The 14738-nt window shown below is 49.3% G+C and overlaps 1 long non-coding RNA gene across 4 annotated transcripts in view; it reads left to right on the forward strand.

Annotated features, from left to right (window-relative positions):
- Positions 1-4881: 4881 nt before the first annotated feature.
- LOC129507803 (uncharacterized) overlaps positions 4882-14738 on the forward strand; it is a 51182-nt gene continuing 41325 nt past the window's right edge. For 3 of the 4 annotated variants that reach the window (XR_008664080.1, XR_008664079.1, XR_008664081.1), the window contains exon 1: positions 4882-5105. This is a non-coding gene — a long non-coding RNA (uncharacterized LOC129507803). Of the gene's footprint in view, positions 5106-14474; positions 14704-14738 lie in introns of those variants that run through there. The other variant, XR_008664082.1, reaches the window with a different exon arrangement.

The following is a 14738-nucleotide window of genomic DNA, read 5'->3' on the forward strand; positions in this document are numbered from 1 at the left end:
GTGTGTCAGGGTGGTTAGGGAGCGCCCATCTGCCCACGGATCCCAGTTGGGTGGATTAATGAATGATTATAGAGTACTTTGAAGGTTGGAGGGCTAATTATTTAGCCAGTTTCCTCCCTTCCCCCCAAACCCCTTGACGGCCCTTTGTCTCTTTTCCCTCATGGGGCATCCTTTGAAGTGAATAAGAGAGGATGAACCAGGGGTCAGTTAATAGAGCCAGCCATTCCAGATGGCCGGACCAGAGAGCCTGTCTGGATGCTGCCCCACTGCTGGAGTTGAGCTTTTTCTCAAGATTGACAGCACCGTATAGCTTTCTTTACATCTGAGTTGGCCAAGGTTCCAGAAGACATGGGTTCTCAGGCTCCCAACTGGGTGTAATCAATAGCAGGTCTTTATTTGCTAAGGAGTGGCCTCATGCCCTTGTGTCCAGGTTTGTTCCATGTTCAACAGGAAATCCCTTATCGATTAATTCATTCTCCCTCCTCCCTCTTACTACTTTTTCCCCAGAGCCTGGCTCCCTAGGAAGAACCTGGTAGGTTCTGCTCCCCTTCCTGGATTAGTACCAGATGGGGCAGCATGGGGGGAAACCAGTTCTGAGTGGAGTGGTGGGTTCAGGCTGCCCCATAGAGGGAGGACATCCTATTGCTTCTCTGCTCTGTCCCTCTCCCAACACATCAAGATTTTGAAATGAGACATATTTTTTATTATTTTAAAATCTTGAATTGTGTATCCATTTCTAGTTGGGAGAATCAAGGAGGAAATAAATATTGCCAGTAGTGGGATAGCACTTACATATCCCTTTCCTGAGCCTGAGACCAGGTCTTAGGTGCACCTGTGTACGTATTATGCAAAGAGAAGTTTGGGGGCTGAAAAATTCTGAGATGGCTTAAGTCATGCATTCATTCACCTATATTCACCAAGCTTACTGAGAGGCTACTGTGGTTGTAGAGATAGATGGTAGAGATACAAAGAGAGATGATACTTAGTTCTGAAGGTAGGTTGAGTCTAGTAGGAAAAAAGGAAAAAAGTTTGAAAATATATAAATATGGCAAATGATACTTTGAGCGATTGTTTTGTATTTTGTTCTATTTTTATGTTCCCTCAGGTCAACAGGTAGATTGGCTCTTCGCCTGTCCTTGCCTCAGGATATTTCCAGGGCAGAAAACAGAAGCTGCTTGAAGTCAAAGGCTTTTGTAAAACTCCTAAGCTCTTTGAAGAAAGGATGCTGGGGTCCCAGGGGTAGAGGGGAGGCCTTTGAGGGCATCGGGAGGACAGAGAGAGATGACTCTAAGAGCCAGAGGCTGGGTGAGAGAGGGTTTTAAGCATGATGTAAGGGAGGGAGACTGAGAGACCAGGAAATGTAGAAAGATCACAAGCAGACCTTGAGAGGCTGATGAGGCACAGGGGATCCCAGCTTCACCTCGAACTCCCCAAATGAGACCTCGAAACAGAGGAGCCACTGACCCTGAAGGTCCATATGTATTGAGGCAATAGAGGACTCCAGGGACCAGGAAAAGCTGACCAGTGAATGGAGGGGCTCCCCAGTGGTCTGGTGATGGAGGAGGGCCTGATCATTGTCCAACCCTCCAGAGCAGGTGGGCTCAGTAATGACTGTGCTGAAATTTCTGCCACCCCAGCAGGACCGGTGTCCAGAATGGGACTAACATGCTTAAAATAAAAATATTCTGCACATACTGGAGTGGTAGACTCTGATGCTAAACCCAACACAATCAAGAGTGGGGGTTGGAGATACCCAGAGAAGTCAAATCCAGGGATCCCTGGGTGGCTCAGTGGTTTAGCACCTGCCTTTGGTCCAGGGCATGATCCTGGAGTCCTGGGATCAAGTCCCACATCGGGCTCCCTGCATGGAGCCTGCTTTTTCCTCTGCCTGTGTCTCTCCCTCTCTCTCTCTCTCTCTCTCTCTCTCTCTCTCTGTATCTCTCATGAATAAATAATAAAATCTTTAAAAAAAAGAAGAAGTCAAATCGGTAGAGACAGAAGGTAGAATGGTGGTTGCCAGGCACTGGGGCAAAGGGACCTGGGGAGTTGTTGTTCGATGGATACAGACTTTCTATTTTGCAAAGTGAAAAGTTCCAGAGAGTGCTTGCACAACAATGTGAATGTATTTAACACTGTGAGACTGTACAGTAAAAATAATTAAGATGGAGATACCATCTCACACACATGGCTATTATTAAAAAAGATCAAAGGTAACAAGTGTTGGCAAGGGCATGGGGGAAGAGGGCACCCTTACACGTGGTGGGAATGTAAATTGGTGCAACCATTCAGGAAAACAGTATGGAAGTTCCTCCATAAAAATAGAACTACCCTATATGATCCAGCAGGCTCTCTTCTGCGTATAAACCCAAAAGATATGAAATCAGTGCCTGGAAGAGATACCTGTGTTCCTATGTTCACTGCAGCATTATTTGCAATAGCCAAGATGTGGGAACAATCCAAGTGTCCATTGATGATTGAATGGATAACTTAGATGTGGTATATATATACCAATATATATAAATATATATATATTATATGGATATTTGCTAAGAGAATAGATTTCAGGTGTTCTTACCACACATGTACAAAAAAGATAACTATGTGAGGAGCTGAACTGTAGTCATCATTTCACTCTGTATATTCAATCATCCCATTGTATGCCTCAAATCTATGCAATTCTTATTTAAAAATGAAATAAAAATGGTTGAGATGGTTAATTTTATGTTGTTTGTGTTTTACTACAATTTTAAAAAATATGGGGTTGACCCAAAGAGTGCCAGGGGCAAAGATGGAGGTAGATGGAAGTCAGCTTGTGAGGAGCCAGGGAAGCCCATCACAGGCAAGGGCCAGGTGTCTGAGATGTGAAGATATGTGGCAAGAAAAGAGGTGGAGGGAAATGCACGCGCACACACACACACACACACACACACACACACAGAACCCTAGAGGGGAGAGTGGAGCACCCTGGGACAGAGGATGCAGAGCTGTGGAGTTTAGAATGTATGGCAGTGTGGGGGTCCGGGGGGAGGAATTGGCCTAGTTCGGGGTTTATCTGGTAGGTGATGGGAGCCATTGAGAGTTCTTGGCCTGGGGAGTGGGAGTGATGTAATCAGATCAGGGCTCTGGAAAGATGAGCCCGGCTGCCGTGTGGAGACTGGAGGTGAGCTTGGAGGCAGGACCCCATCTGCGTCCCTGCTTCACTCCTTTCCCTGTGGCTGCAGAAAAGGGGCAGCTCCTGCTGGTCCCAGGAGCCCCCACTCTCCCAGCCACCCTGGAGACAGAGTGAGAGGACACAGGGCAGAGGAAGAGCCGTAAATAACGATAGCTCTGGGTTGTGAAAGGGTGTGTACAATCGGCCTGGGAAAATCTGCAGGGGCGGGGGCTTGGGCCCTGGAGGCTGTGCAGTCCAGGCAAAGAGCAATCTGGTTGATTTTCGAGGGACTTTGGAGGGAGAGGGCAAAAATGCTGAGGGGAGATTTTTGGAGAGAAACGCTGCCTGCTATGTGGGGTGAATCATCCCTGCTCACTCCCCCTATGAAATCTTTGGTTAAATCATTGCCCCTTCCATGCTTGTGGTGTTCACCCCCTCCCCCCGCTTCTCCTCTCCCTCCTCCACCCCTCCCTTCTTCTCCTGTCACTGATGGAAGTGGAGTATCTCCTACAGATGGCTCAAGGTGAAGTCAGAGGCTGAGTAATCCAAGCCCATGCCGCATCCCCTCATTCACGCTGTTCCTGACGCCTGGGATGACCTTTCCCTCTGCCTCTGCCAGGCAAAATCCAACCCACTCATCTTTCAAGTGTCCTCACTTCTGTGGCAATTTCTGTGCCGCCTCCCCTCTTCTGACTCCTTGGCGGAATCGCAATTAATCACCACCTTGAATTCCCACAGAGCTTCTCGGATCCTCCTGTCATCATGCATCTCTCACCTTCTTTGGGGGATGGGGCCTGGGCCCTAATTCATCCAGGTTGTCCTCTCTCCTGCCCTGCAGGAGCGTAGAGCCCCACCTGTAGCAGGTGCTCGGGGCCTGGTGTGGAACAAGCGAGCGAATGAAAGGATGGGCTGACGGAGGCCGGATTAGACAGGAGAGGACAAGACTCCCCAAGAAGAAAATGAGGTAAAGAATGAGGAGCTGGAGCAGAGAGAGGGAGTTAAATGATAACCTTCCTTGAAACACCCCTCAGAGAAATCTGATTTACGTAATTAAAGTCCAAATAACCAGGAGGATGGATGGGGAGCCAGTTAGTAGGTAGAGACGGGAAGCATGGAGCCCAAGACAAGATCGAGAAGGGGTGTTAGAGACACATTTGAGCTAGAGTCATCAAAGCACGAAGTTGGATGTGGGAGACATAGAGCAGGAACAGGGTAGACTCAGAGGCAAGGCAGAGGTGGTAGTGGGGGATGAGGGTGGAAGGAGGGAAGAATCGCATTAGTAAAGGATGCTTGGGTGTGTGTGGGGAGGAGAGAAACAGAATCCATGCCCTCAACTCAACGTCAGGACCAGCGGGGTGATCGCTTGTAGAGGACAGGGCCTGAAATCTAAAGAGGCGTCTGTACGTCATGGCTGAGCAGAGAGGAAGACCGGGTGGGAAAATGGGGAGGATGGACCCAGAAAGGACTAGAAACATGGCATAGAAGCTCAACAGTCGTTTTTGTGTGTGTGTGGGGGGGGGAGGGAGGAAATGATGGATAATAATATACTGTAGAGATAAATTAATAATACTAAGCTACCTCACCAGGGTGTTATGAGTGTTAATTAATTAATTATTGTTTGCAAAGCACTTTGAAGGTGGAAAGGCTCTATAATTATTATGAATAAAATGTCAGAGATAATAATCCAGCAGAATGTGGTGACCTCATCAGCACCTCATTTGCATGGCACGAAGTAGAGCAGATTCAAGGATCCTCTGCCAAGGGGAAGACCTGCTGGGGACAACAGATGCCCGTCTCAACGCCCTGCCTTCTCCTTGCCATGTCTTTCTGTCAGCCCCAACGCTGCAGCCTCTGCTCCCTTGGCAGCAGGTTCATGAGAAAGCGTGTGAGGTAATATTTTTGATGAGTCGGAAAGCTGCCTGTGGAAGAAGCTGACTCCTGGATGGCTCTAGGGGTGGGTAGCATTCTAATGTTCTAGGCCTGACGGGCGCTCTTTACACAGAACGGCTCTCATTTTGCCGCCTGTTGTGTTCAGAAAAGGTGAGAACCATGGCGGCGTGGGCTGCTCTTCTGGAGCCGGATGGCATGGATGGTTCAGGGAGGGAGGGTGGGGACTTCTGGGGATGGTGGCATGCCTCCAACGTGTTTGCTCAGGTTTGGGGGAAATGGCAATGCACAGACCCCATTGCTGGCTCTTGGAGCTGCCATCCTAAGTTGGGGGAGGACATGATGAAAACAGACAACTCCCTGTTTATTGATGAAATGTGTTGAGGGTAGTAAAGGCTGAGAAGATGATCATGGTCAGGCAAGGCAGTAGTAAGGAAGAGCTGCACAAAGGGGGCCCATCGGAGACCCATGCTGGGAAAGCATGCATGGCTGATGTGAGGTCTTGGAAGGATTAATTCTGGAGAAGAGATGTTTGGGGACAGTCGCTTTCACCTCTTCCCTCCTTGACCCCAACCCACCTGCAGGCTTGGATGACGAGGCAAAAGAACGGCAGACTATTTACCAACTGTTGCCTGTGTGTTAGGGAAACACACCAGTGCTGCCAACAAATTCCATTCCTACAAGGCGAAAGAGGGAACACAATGGTGTCCTTGGGTGAGCGTTATCAGAGCTACGTGTACACAGGGGAGCCCAAAACGTCCTATCCAGCCTAGAGAGGCTCACATCGATTTATACCAGAAAGATAGAAGGACAAACTCTGATATTTCTTATATCCCCTTAAGGCAAGAGGACTCACTTGATTTGTCTTGTGTGGACCTTGTGAGAGATCCCCGAGCTCATTCCGGAGCTATGTTATCCACAGTCCAAGGGTCGTAAGACCCATGATCTTGCATTGTAAAATCAAAAACTCTGAGCTTTTTAATAGATAGAGGTCAAGCATATCTTCAAGGAGACACCCTAAAGAGGTCCTCAAAAGTCTTGTCCTGACACCCTGCTGCCATTCACTAACCTTCCCAGTCAATTAAATGAACAAGGAGTTTGACGAGACATGCATGTTTGGGTGAACAGTTGGTTCCTAGCGCCCCTGTACCGTCACTGTGATCTCAGGGAAAACAACACCCAGTTTCAGGCCACCTTTGGCTCAACAGTGCTTCTCAAACATCAGAATGCTGTGGTGGTCTCCTTAAATTGCAACCTACTCTCTCCCCCTCTCCCCCAACCCCGCCGCTCCCAAGTGCTTAAGATGCAGAAAGTCTCAGGTGGGGCCCGGGAACTTGCATTTTTCACAAGCTCCCAGGTGCTGCTGCTGGTGGTCCAAGCTCACCACTTGGAAAGTCACCGATTTGAGAACCAAGGAGTCTGCCTTTGGAGGAGGTACCAGGAGAGGGAGGGCAGAGGGGAAGAGAGTGGCATCCGGATAAGGAGAACTCAGAGCCCAATCAGGCATGATGGGGAGCTGGGAAGTGGGGGTGACCTGTGGTCGGGACGTAAGTCTTGTCTCTATTCTGGGTGTGAACCAGCTCTTCCACCTTCCATATTCCTGCCCTGGAGCAGCAGCACCTGCAGCGAAACCCTCTTCTGCTCTGCAGCCTCCAGAAATATCAGACAGTTGTCCTCCTCCTGCACCCTGCAGGTGTTTCTAAGGTTGGGGATGTGCTCGTTTCCCGAGGCTGCCGTAACCAAGTACACCTGCCCCGTGAACAACACGGGTTCAAACAGCGGGGATCCACTTTTATGCAGACTTTTTTTTTCATAAATATGGTACAATGCTGTAAATGTCTTTTCTCTTCCTTACGACTTCCTTAGTAACATTTTTTCCCTCTGGCGCACTTGATTGTAAGAATGAAGTATATTATACAGTTAACGTGCAAAATACGTGTTAATCACTGTTTACGTTATCAGGACGGCTTCTGCTCACCAGTAGGCTTTGAGTAGTTACGTTTTGGGGGAGTCAAAAGTTATATTCAGATTTTCACCTGCTTGGGTGGCGGGTGGCCCTGAGTCTCGGAGTTGTTCAATGGTCAACTGTACTTCAATCTGAGTGGCTTAGAATCACTTATTGGGTCATGGTTCTAGAGGCCAGAAATCCAAAAACAAGGTGTCAGCAGGATTGGTTCCATCTGAGGCCATGAAGGAGACTCTCTTCCAGGTCTTTCTCTCCTGCTTCCAGTGGTCTCAGGCCTTCTTAGGCTTCTGATGATCTCCCTGTATCTTCCCTCTGTGTGTGTCTGTCTCTGCATCCAAATTTCCTGCTTTTATAAGAACATCGGTCGTGGGATTAGGGACCACTCTATGGACTTCATTTTACCTTGATCAGCTGCAAAGATCTCCCTTCCAAATAAGGCTGCATTCAGAGTCCTGGGGGTTAGGACTTCACCCTCTTTCATGGGAGGGACACAATTCAACCTCTTACTAGTAGATTTTCTTCTCCCCCGGGATGGGTCCAGGTTCCTGCCCATGGGGCTTCGGTTTTCACCTGGGTGCAGGGAAATCGGGGTGGAAGGCTCCCTCCCGTGCGAGCAGGAGCCCACTGTCTCTACCCACGGAGCTTGTGTTGAAGTCTTACATAGGCTGAACGGAGATGTTGGTGGAATTACTTTCCTTTTCCATCCTGGTCCCGACTCCCGCAGCTTGGTGCTGCTGACCACAGAACTGGCCGTCGGGGTCCCTGTGGCAAGCTGGCACAGATGGCCAGACTTTCAGGGACCGGAGGACGAGTGGGTTTGAGAATCCAGGCCCCAGTCCCTCATCTCTGAGATGAGGGTGACAGCACTTACCAACTAGGGTTGTCGTGTGCGATGCGATCGTCTGCAGACAGCGCCTGGCACAGAGGGGTGCTCAGTGCATGTGTGTGTGTGTGTGTGTGTGTGTGTGTGTGTGTCATTAATAACCGGGAGTTCCACGGAAAATCTCACCCCGAAACTGCCCTAGAGTGCCGAGCTCTGAATTTGCACCGAGTTGGCTCAGTTCCTCCTGACTTCTTTCCCTGCCATCCCCCACCGTGGCGGCGAACCCCGCAAGTCAACGGCTTTGAACTGGGACTTCAAAGAGAAGCCAGCTCTGTTCTTCAAACAGGTTTATAAAGAGATTTTGATACAAGACAACAATACTTGTCAGCAGTGCCCAGTTATCGTCCTTCCCTTTGTAGTTTTATTAGGAAATAATTTCCCAGCTGGTGAGGCTCCTGCTGGCACGTCTTGTTTCTCTATTTGCGATTGGATCTGCCCACCGGAGGGGCTGCCCCTGTGCAGCGGCAGTTTTGCCAGCTGGGTCCCCCCACTCCCCCCTCCCCAGAAAGACATCACCGGAAGGGGCTCTGCAGCCCATTTACCATCTGCCCCTCCCCTCCTCCTCCCCCTCTTTGTAGCAAAAATGCAATTTGTTTGACCTCTGGGGAGGTTTTAAACCTCAGCCTCTTAATTGCCCCCCCTTATTATTATTTTTTTTTTTTTAAGAGGGAAGAGAAAGAGGAAACCATGGCCAGAAAATATGATTTAAGCTTTCCTTTCTCCCAAGCCCTGAATTCTAGGCTGGCGGTCAAGAGTCCAATAGATTAAAACTCTAGGGCCCGGTTCACTGGGGGTGGGGTTGGGGGGAGGGAATCAAGCAGGGCCTCGTTGCAAGGTCCAGCTTTTCCAAGCAGAGGGAGGCAGTGGTTTTCCAGCAGTGGCTATTCCTTCTTCTTTCCTTGCTGCTTTTTCTTATAACTCAGAACACGTGACAAGGAGTCTGCTATTCTGTGCCAAGCAGGTTCTGAGACACGGAAATGAGGAACACTGGGGTCCTCCGGTTACATTTCTTAGCATGGGCCGGGGTGAGCTGGATTGAGATGCAGACTTCTCCGGGACTCTTCCTCGGAGGGCTCTGTGCAGAGGAAGGCTCCCTTGGGCTCCAGGAGCAAACTACTTCAGGCCCATTTGCCAGAACAGTTAGGGGTGGCTCTTGACCACCAGCTAGAACGGGAGGCAGGATCCATCAGAGCGGGTGGTTGGGGGTGGTGAGGATTGCCTGGTGGTTTAGAATGGGGCCACTGGGATGCATTTCCACACTAAGAAGAGGGAGCAGATAGAAAGGGAGGGAGGCTGAAGACCCAAATGGGGAGAAATAACCGATGTAATATGAGGACATCTACTGGGGGTGGGTTGGGGTGGGTCAGCTCAGCAGGATTTAGAAAGTGAGAGGCAGAAGTTCTTTAGAGGTCATTCAGTTCAGAGCCCTCATTTTATCTGGGATTGAGAACTTTCCTAAGGTCATATGCTGATGAGTAGGGGTGGGGAGCATGATCTCGAACCCAGGTCTGCTGGCTCCCAGGTGGGGACCACAGTTCTGCAGGATGTTTGCTGCATCCCTGGGGATGGAGAGGCTGTGGCAGACTGAGCAAGGCTCTCTGCGATTTCTGGCCAACTGGGTGCTGGGGTTGGTTCCACTGCCCTTGGTGTGTTGAGAGGAGGGGGGTCAGTGCAGAGGGGAGCCTGGGGCAGTCAAGGGTCACCTCAAATCTGTGCACAAGGAGAACACAGTGGGACGGGAGTCACAGAGCTGATGCTGCTCCTGACTCTGAAGTATTTTGCTGACTCAGGATCACTCACCTTCCCATCCACATTTCCCACTGTTGCCAAAGCAAACAGTGAAGGCCTCCACTGAAAAGCCACGGAGTCAGAATTGACCTAAAAGCTTCTTTCTAGCAGAATGTGCCAGACCACAGGAACACAAGTAACCTATTGGTTATATTGTCCAGGATCCATGCCAGTGTTATTGTACCCATTGCACAGATGGGGTGACTTAAGTGGAGAGGTGGATGCTTTCCAGAGATACATCCGAAGGCAACAGTAAAACCCACAGTTCAACGTTTGTTACGCTCATTCCCAAATCTTCCTCCTGCTGACGACCGTGTTTCCATGGAGTGTGCGGAAAGCACTGAGCAGGACGGTAAGAATAGACTGTAGGCCTTTCTTCACGAAGTCTGGCTGGAGTCTGCTGGGCCTCAACTCCAGCCACTTATATAATTTTTTGAGGCAACCAGTAAAAAAAAAAAAAAAAAAATGAAGCTATAATAAAATGGTTGTAATATATTTTATATGTCTGAAATTAGGGGATGGCAAACTGTGGTTTGCAGGCCAGATCTGGCCAGCAGCCTGTTTTGAACAGCCTGTGAGCTAAGAATGATTTCTACGTTTTAAAAGGGTCATAAAAAGCAACCCCCCCCCAAACAAAGAAAAATATGCCACAGAGACTCTACATACCCACAAAGCCTGAAATGTTTGCTAATTAACCCTTACCGAAAAAGTTTGCTGACCCCTGATAACAAATGTATGATCTTATCACAAAAAGACCACCATGTGGTGTTGCATTATAAATAAGATGAGCATAGGATGTATTTTTTTTAAAAAAAAAACACATTTATTGTATACCAAAAGCAGTGTGGCCTTGTAATGAGATATAAATTTCAAGTTGTTTGACCACTGCTATTTATTCCAGTGATGCCAGTTAATCTCATTATATTCACTTGGACCTAAGTCCCCGATGAATCACAAAAGCCTTTGGAAGCCTGAGATTTGGCCACACAGCTCTCATGACCTCCAGTCTGGGGTAAATCTGCTCTGGGTTTCCTCTGAGTTGGAGAGAAGAAGCTGCAGAGCTTGCCGCCCAGCTGGCCTCCCTGTAAGCAGTCGGCATTTTCGTTTGCTTGGCTTGGGTGGTGAAGCTTGTCCATCTGTAGGGCGAGGGTCCTTCCTCAGTTTGGGGGGGCAGCTGAGCTGCGGAGCACAGGACATGCGGCTGAGTCTGCCGGGCCTGTGAGTGATGGACACACTGACTCACTGGCCAGCAGGTACCCCCAAAGCCCGGCGATGTCTGCTGGAAATCAGCCGGGGGGCTGGGTCCCTGCAGGCAGGGTGAGCTGTGTTTCCCTGCTGGGCAGAGGCTGCCAGTGTGCTCTGGAACCTTCCCCCAGAGATGGCCAAGACACGCAGCAGCTGGGCCAGCCTGGGCCCAGCACGCAGCGTCAGGGTCCCGTGCGGGTCGCTGGGTTGGCTCTTCTGGGAGCCAGAACCGGGGAGGTGACTCCCATAGGGTGGGATTCGAATCCTGGCTCTGCCACTTTGTTAGTCAGGTAGACTTGGACCAGTGACCTGATGTCTTAGATCTTCAGCTTCCTGATCTGTAAAATGAGGTAATAATAGTCCTAACTCGTGGGGCTTGGAGGATGCTGAAAAAAGATACTGGATGCGAAACAACAACAACAACAACAACACAAACCAACAGACAAAAAGGGAGGAAAAAAAAAAAGGAGTGCAAGTCACTGGGGTCTGTTCTATTCCATCCTCTAAACATTTGGCTTATTTCTGCATAAATGCTTCACTCATGGCCTCAGGGTCATCTCCAGTGAGGATAGTAAGGATGAGAGCAAGAGATATTGTGAGGGAGGGAGAGAGGGAGAGAGAGAGAAAAGGAGGAACAGAGGGGAAGAGAGAGAGGGAGAGGGAGAGAGAGGGGAAGAGAGAGAGGGAGACAAGGAGAGAGAGAAAAGGAAGGAGAGAGGGGGGAAGAGAGACAGGGAGAGAGAAAAGGAGGGAGAGAGAGGGAGAGGAAGGAGAGAAAGAGAGAAAGAAAGATGGAAAGAAAGGAAGAAAGCAAGCAAGCAGTTTGCAGTGCAGAAATGGTACAGGAAAGAGAGATTCTGGAGAAAGAAATGCAACCGAACAACCCAAAGTTAACCAGTACTTCTTAGGCCCTGGCCCTGGCAAGAATCAGAGCAGCAGCTGCTGGCCGGTACCCAGTGATCGGCAGCCCGAGCATCCTCACACCCTTGCCAGGGAACATTGCTTGGTTGTTTTGTCACCTCGGGCAAGTGGCTGAAGTCCCCTGAGCCTCATCTTCCTCGCTTGTGACCTGGCACAGCAACAACACTGATAAACACCCACAAGGCTGCCATGAGCACTCACTGTTGGCCTCGAGGCCGGGCTCTGAGTGCGGGTGAGGACCAGGCGCCTCCCTATGTGGCTCTGACCATAAGTGGGGGGTGGGGGTAGGTGGTGGGACTCCACGGGGAGCCCCGCGTGCCCCAGGTCACCACTTAATGGTGCTGCGTGGAGGCCTGGACAAGGTTTCCCTTTGTGCACAACCAGCAGGTCTGTGCAGATCGGGTTCCATCAGATGACGACAACCACAATTCAGAAACCCTGAGTCCGCGTCCCTGTAGCCAGATCCGTGCAGTTAATTTCCCGTTTCTCTGAGGGGTTGATTACTTCTGCTTTTGGTTGAGGAAAAGTCAGTTTTGAAAACACCCCTTGTAATAGGTGTTTCAAAAACACTTCGACATTGGTATGGAGCCTATTAAATTCTAACAGCTCTGCTGGCAGGTAAAAGCACATTTATGGTCTTCAAAAAAATAACCATACTGTCTGCCTTCTGGACTTCTGGGCCATTCTGGAGACATTTCATGTTTAAGGTCAAGGAGGTTGGAAGGGTGGATTTCATTTCTCCAAATCACTCTCCTCATATTAGCCTTCTATGCGGTAGAAATTGTAGGATGGCTGGTCTGCCTCTAGCAGACACTGGTCTTGCTGGAAATCCACGGCGCCCCTTCAACCAACTATATCTGCTTTCTTATTGTCACCACCTCAAAGGGATTGTGTTACCTCTGGGCTTTTCCTAGTCGAGCTCTGCCCAAACATTTGAATGTCCAAACGCTGTTGAAAAAAAAAAATGATTTTAACTCTGGGATTCCACAGGGTGGGATTCCGGCACAAAGTAAGGCTATTGGATTGTGCAAGTAAAGATCTCAGGACCAGAAGCTTTTGCTGAGGGAGAAGGATCTAGAATAGAAGATGGAGAGGTTAAAGCAAGGGTTCGGTCCTGGGGGATGGGAGAAGAAGGAGAGGAGGGGGGAGGGGAGGCTATGTCAGACAGAGGCAGGGAAGGGAGGGGTGCATAGTGAGCTGTTGGTGCTCAGTGTAATCTATGGCCCTTGGCTGGAAGATCCTCAGGAGTCAAGGCTTTGGAACCACTGGATTCCAGAGCCAGAGGACCTGGGGGGCACTGACGTGTGAACTGGGACATGTTGGGTCTTAGGAAGTGCATCCTGGGAGACCTCGTAAATGGTCTCATCCCACACGTTGACCTGTGGTTTGGAGACAGCGACGCAGCAAGGCACGGTCTGTCTGAACACCAGCTGAAGTTTTCAGCATGGTGTAGAGTCATGAAATGATGTCAGAACTTCAGAAAATGTGTTTAGACTAGATTCTGTTTGACTTTGTGGGAATTCAGTTCAAAGAATCCGTAATTTTTTCATGTGGCTAATGTCATTGATTTACAAAGAATTCTTCTCCCAGGCAAACATAAAAAGGCATAAAGCCCCATAATCAAATGCCTGCTCTGACCACAAAGTCAGAATGTCTCAAACCATCTCTTTCATGCACACAGAAGGACACATCTCTCGGCAGCCACTGGAAACTTGCAAAGTAGATTTCCTCCCCTTTATCCCTTCCTGATACTGCTGTCTTCTGAGACGGAGGAGTGGCAGGAGAAATTCAGAGTCAACTCTTTCTGCCTTGGGAGTGTCCTCTACTGATTCAGAGAGCGAACCGATGTCTTTCACCCATGTCAGGTGTGTCCAGAACAGACAAAAGGTATCACCTGGCCAGTGTGAGTAAAGAATGAGGTTGGAGGAGGAGGTGGGTTCCTTCCTGTTTCTGCTTCTCAGAGTCAAGCTGCAACCACTGTCACGTTCACATATGTGACTCTGATGGTTTTAGAGGCTCCAGCTCTGTGAGGTAAGATGGAGCCAGCGAGGCTGCCCAAAGATGCTCTTCTAGATGGCAGAGGGGCAGGCTCTCAGGTTTCTGGCTGCCTTCCAGGAATTGCTGACATCATGTTTGCCCTGCCCATTCTGCAGAACTCATCATCTCAAACCAGGTCATGGTAGGCTGGATAGTGACCCCCAGAATATCTATATCCTAACCCCCAGACCGGTGAATGGTATCTTACCTGGAAAAATTATGAAGATGTAATTACATGATAGACCTTGCAATGGGGTGAGGTGGGGAGGGAGATTATCTTGGATCGTCCAGGTGGGCCCTCAACACAATCACAAGTGTCCATCTTGACTATAGGAGGCAAGTCAGTATGAGGACTTGCGGAGATCGGAGTGAGCAGCCATAAGCCAAGGAATGCTGGCAGCCGCCAGGAGCTGGAAGAGGCAAGGAAGGACTCTTCCCAGGAGCCTCCAGATGGATCTAGCCTTGACAATACCTTGATTTTAACCCCATAAGATTCCTTTCAGACTTTTGGCCCCAAGAATAGGTAATAAGTAAAAGAATAATAAAGGAGAATAGGAACAAGTGATAAGAGAATAAATTTCTGTTGTTTATAAGTCTTGAAGTTTGTGGTGATTTCTTAATTTTTTTTTTTTTTTTTTTATGATAGTCACAGAGAGAGAGAGAGAGAGAGAGAGGCAGAGACACAGACAGAGGGAGAAGCAGGCTCCATGCACCGGGAGCCTGATGTGGGATTGGATCCCGGGTCTCCAGGATTGCGCCCTGGGCCAAAGGCAGTCGCCAAACCGCTGCGCCACCCAGGGATCCCTGTGGTGATTTCTTATAGCGGTAAGAGGATACTAGAACCCTGTTCTCTTGGGATT

Source organism: Nyctereutes procyonoides, unplaced genomic scaffold, assembly GCF_905146905.1.
Source record: "Nyctereutes procyonoides isolate TBG_1078 unplaced genomic scaffold, NYPRO_anot_genome, whole genome shotgun sequence".
NCBI lineage: Eukaryota > Metazoa > Chordata > Mammalia > Carnivora > Canidae > Nyctereutes > Nyctereutes procyonoides.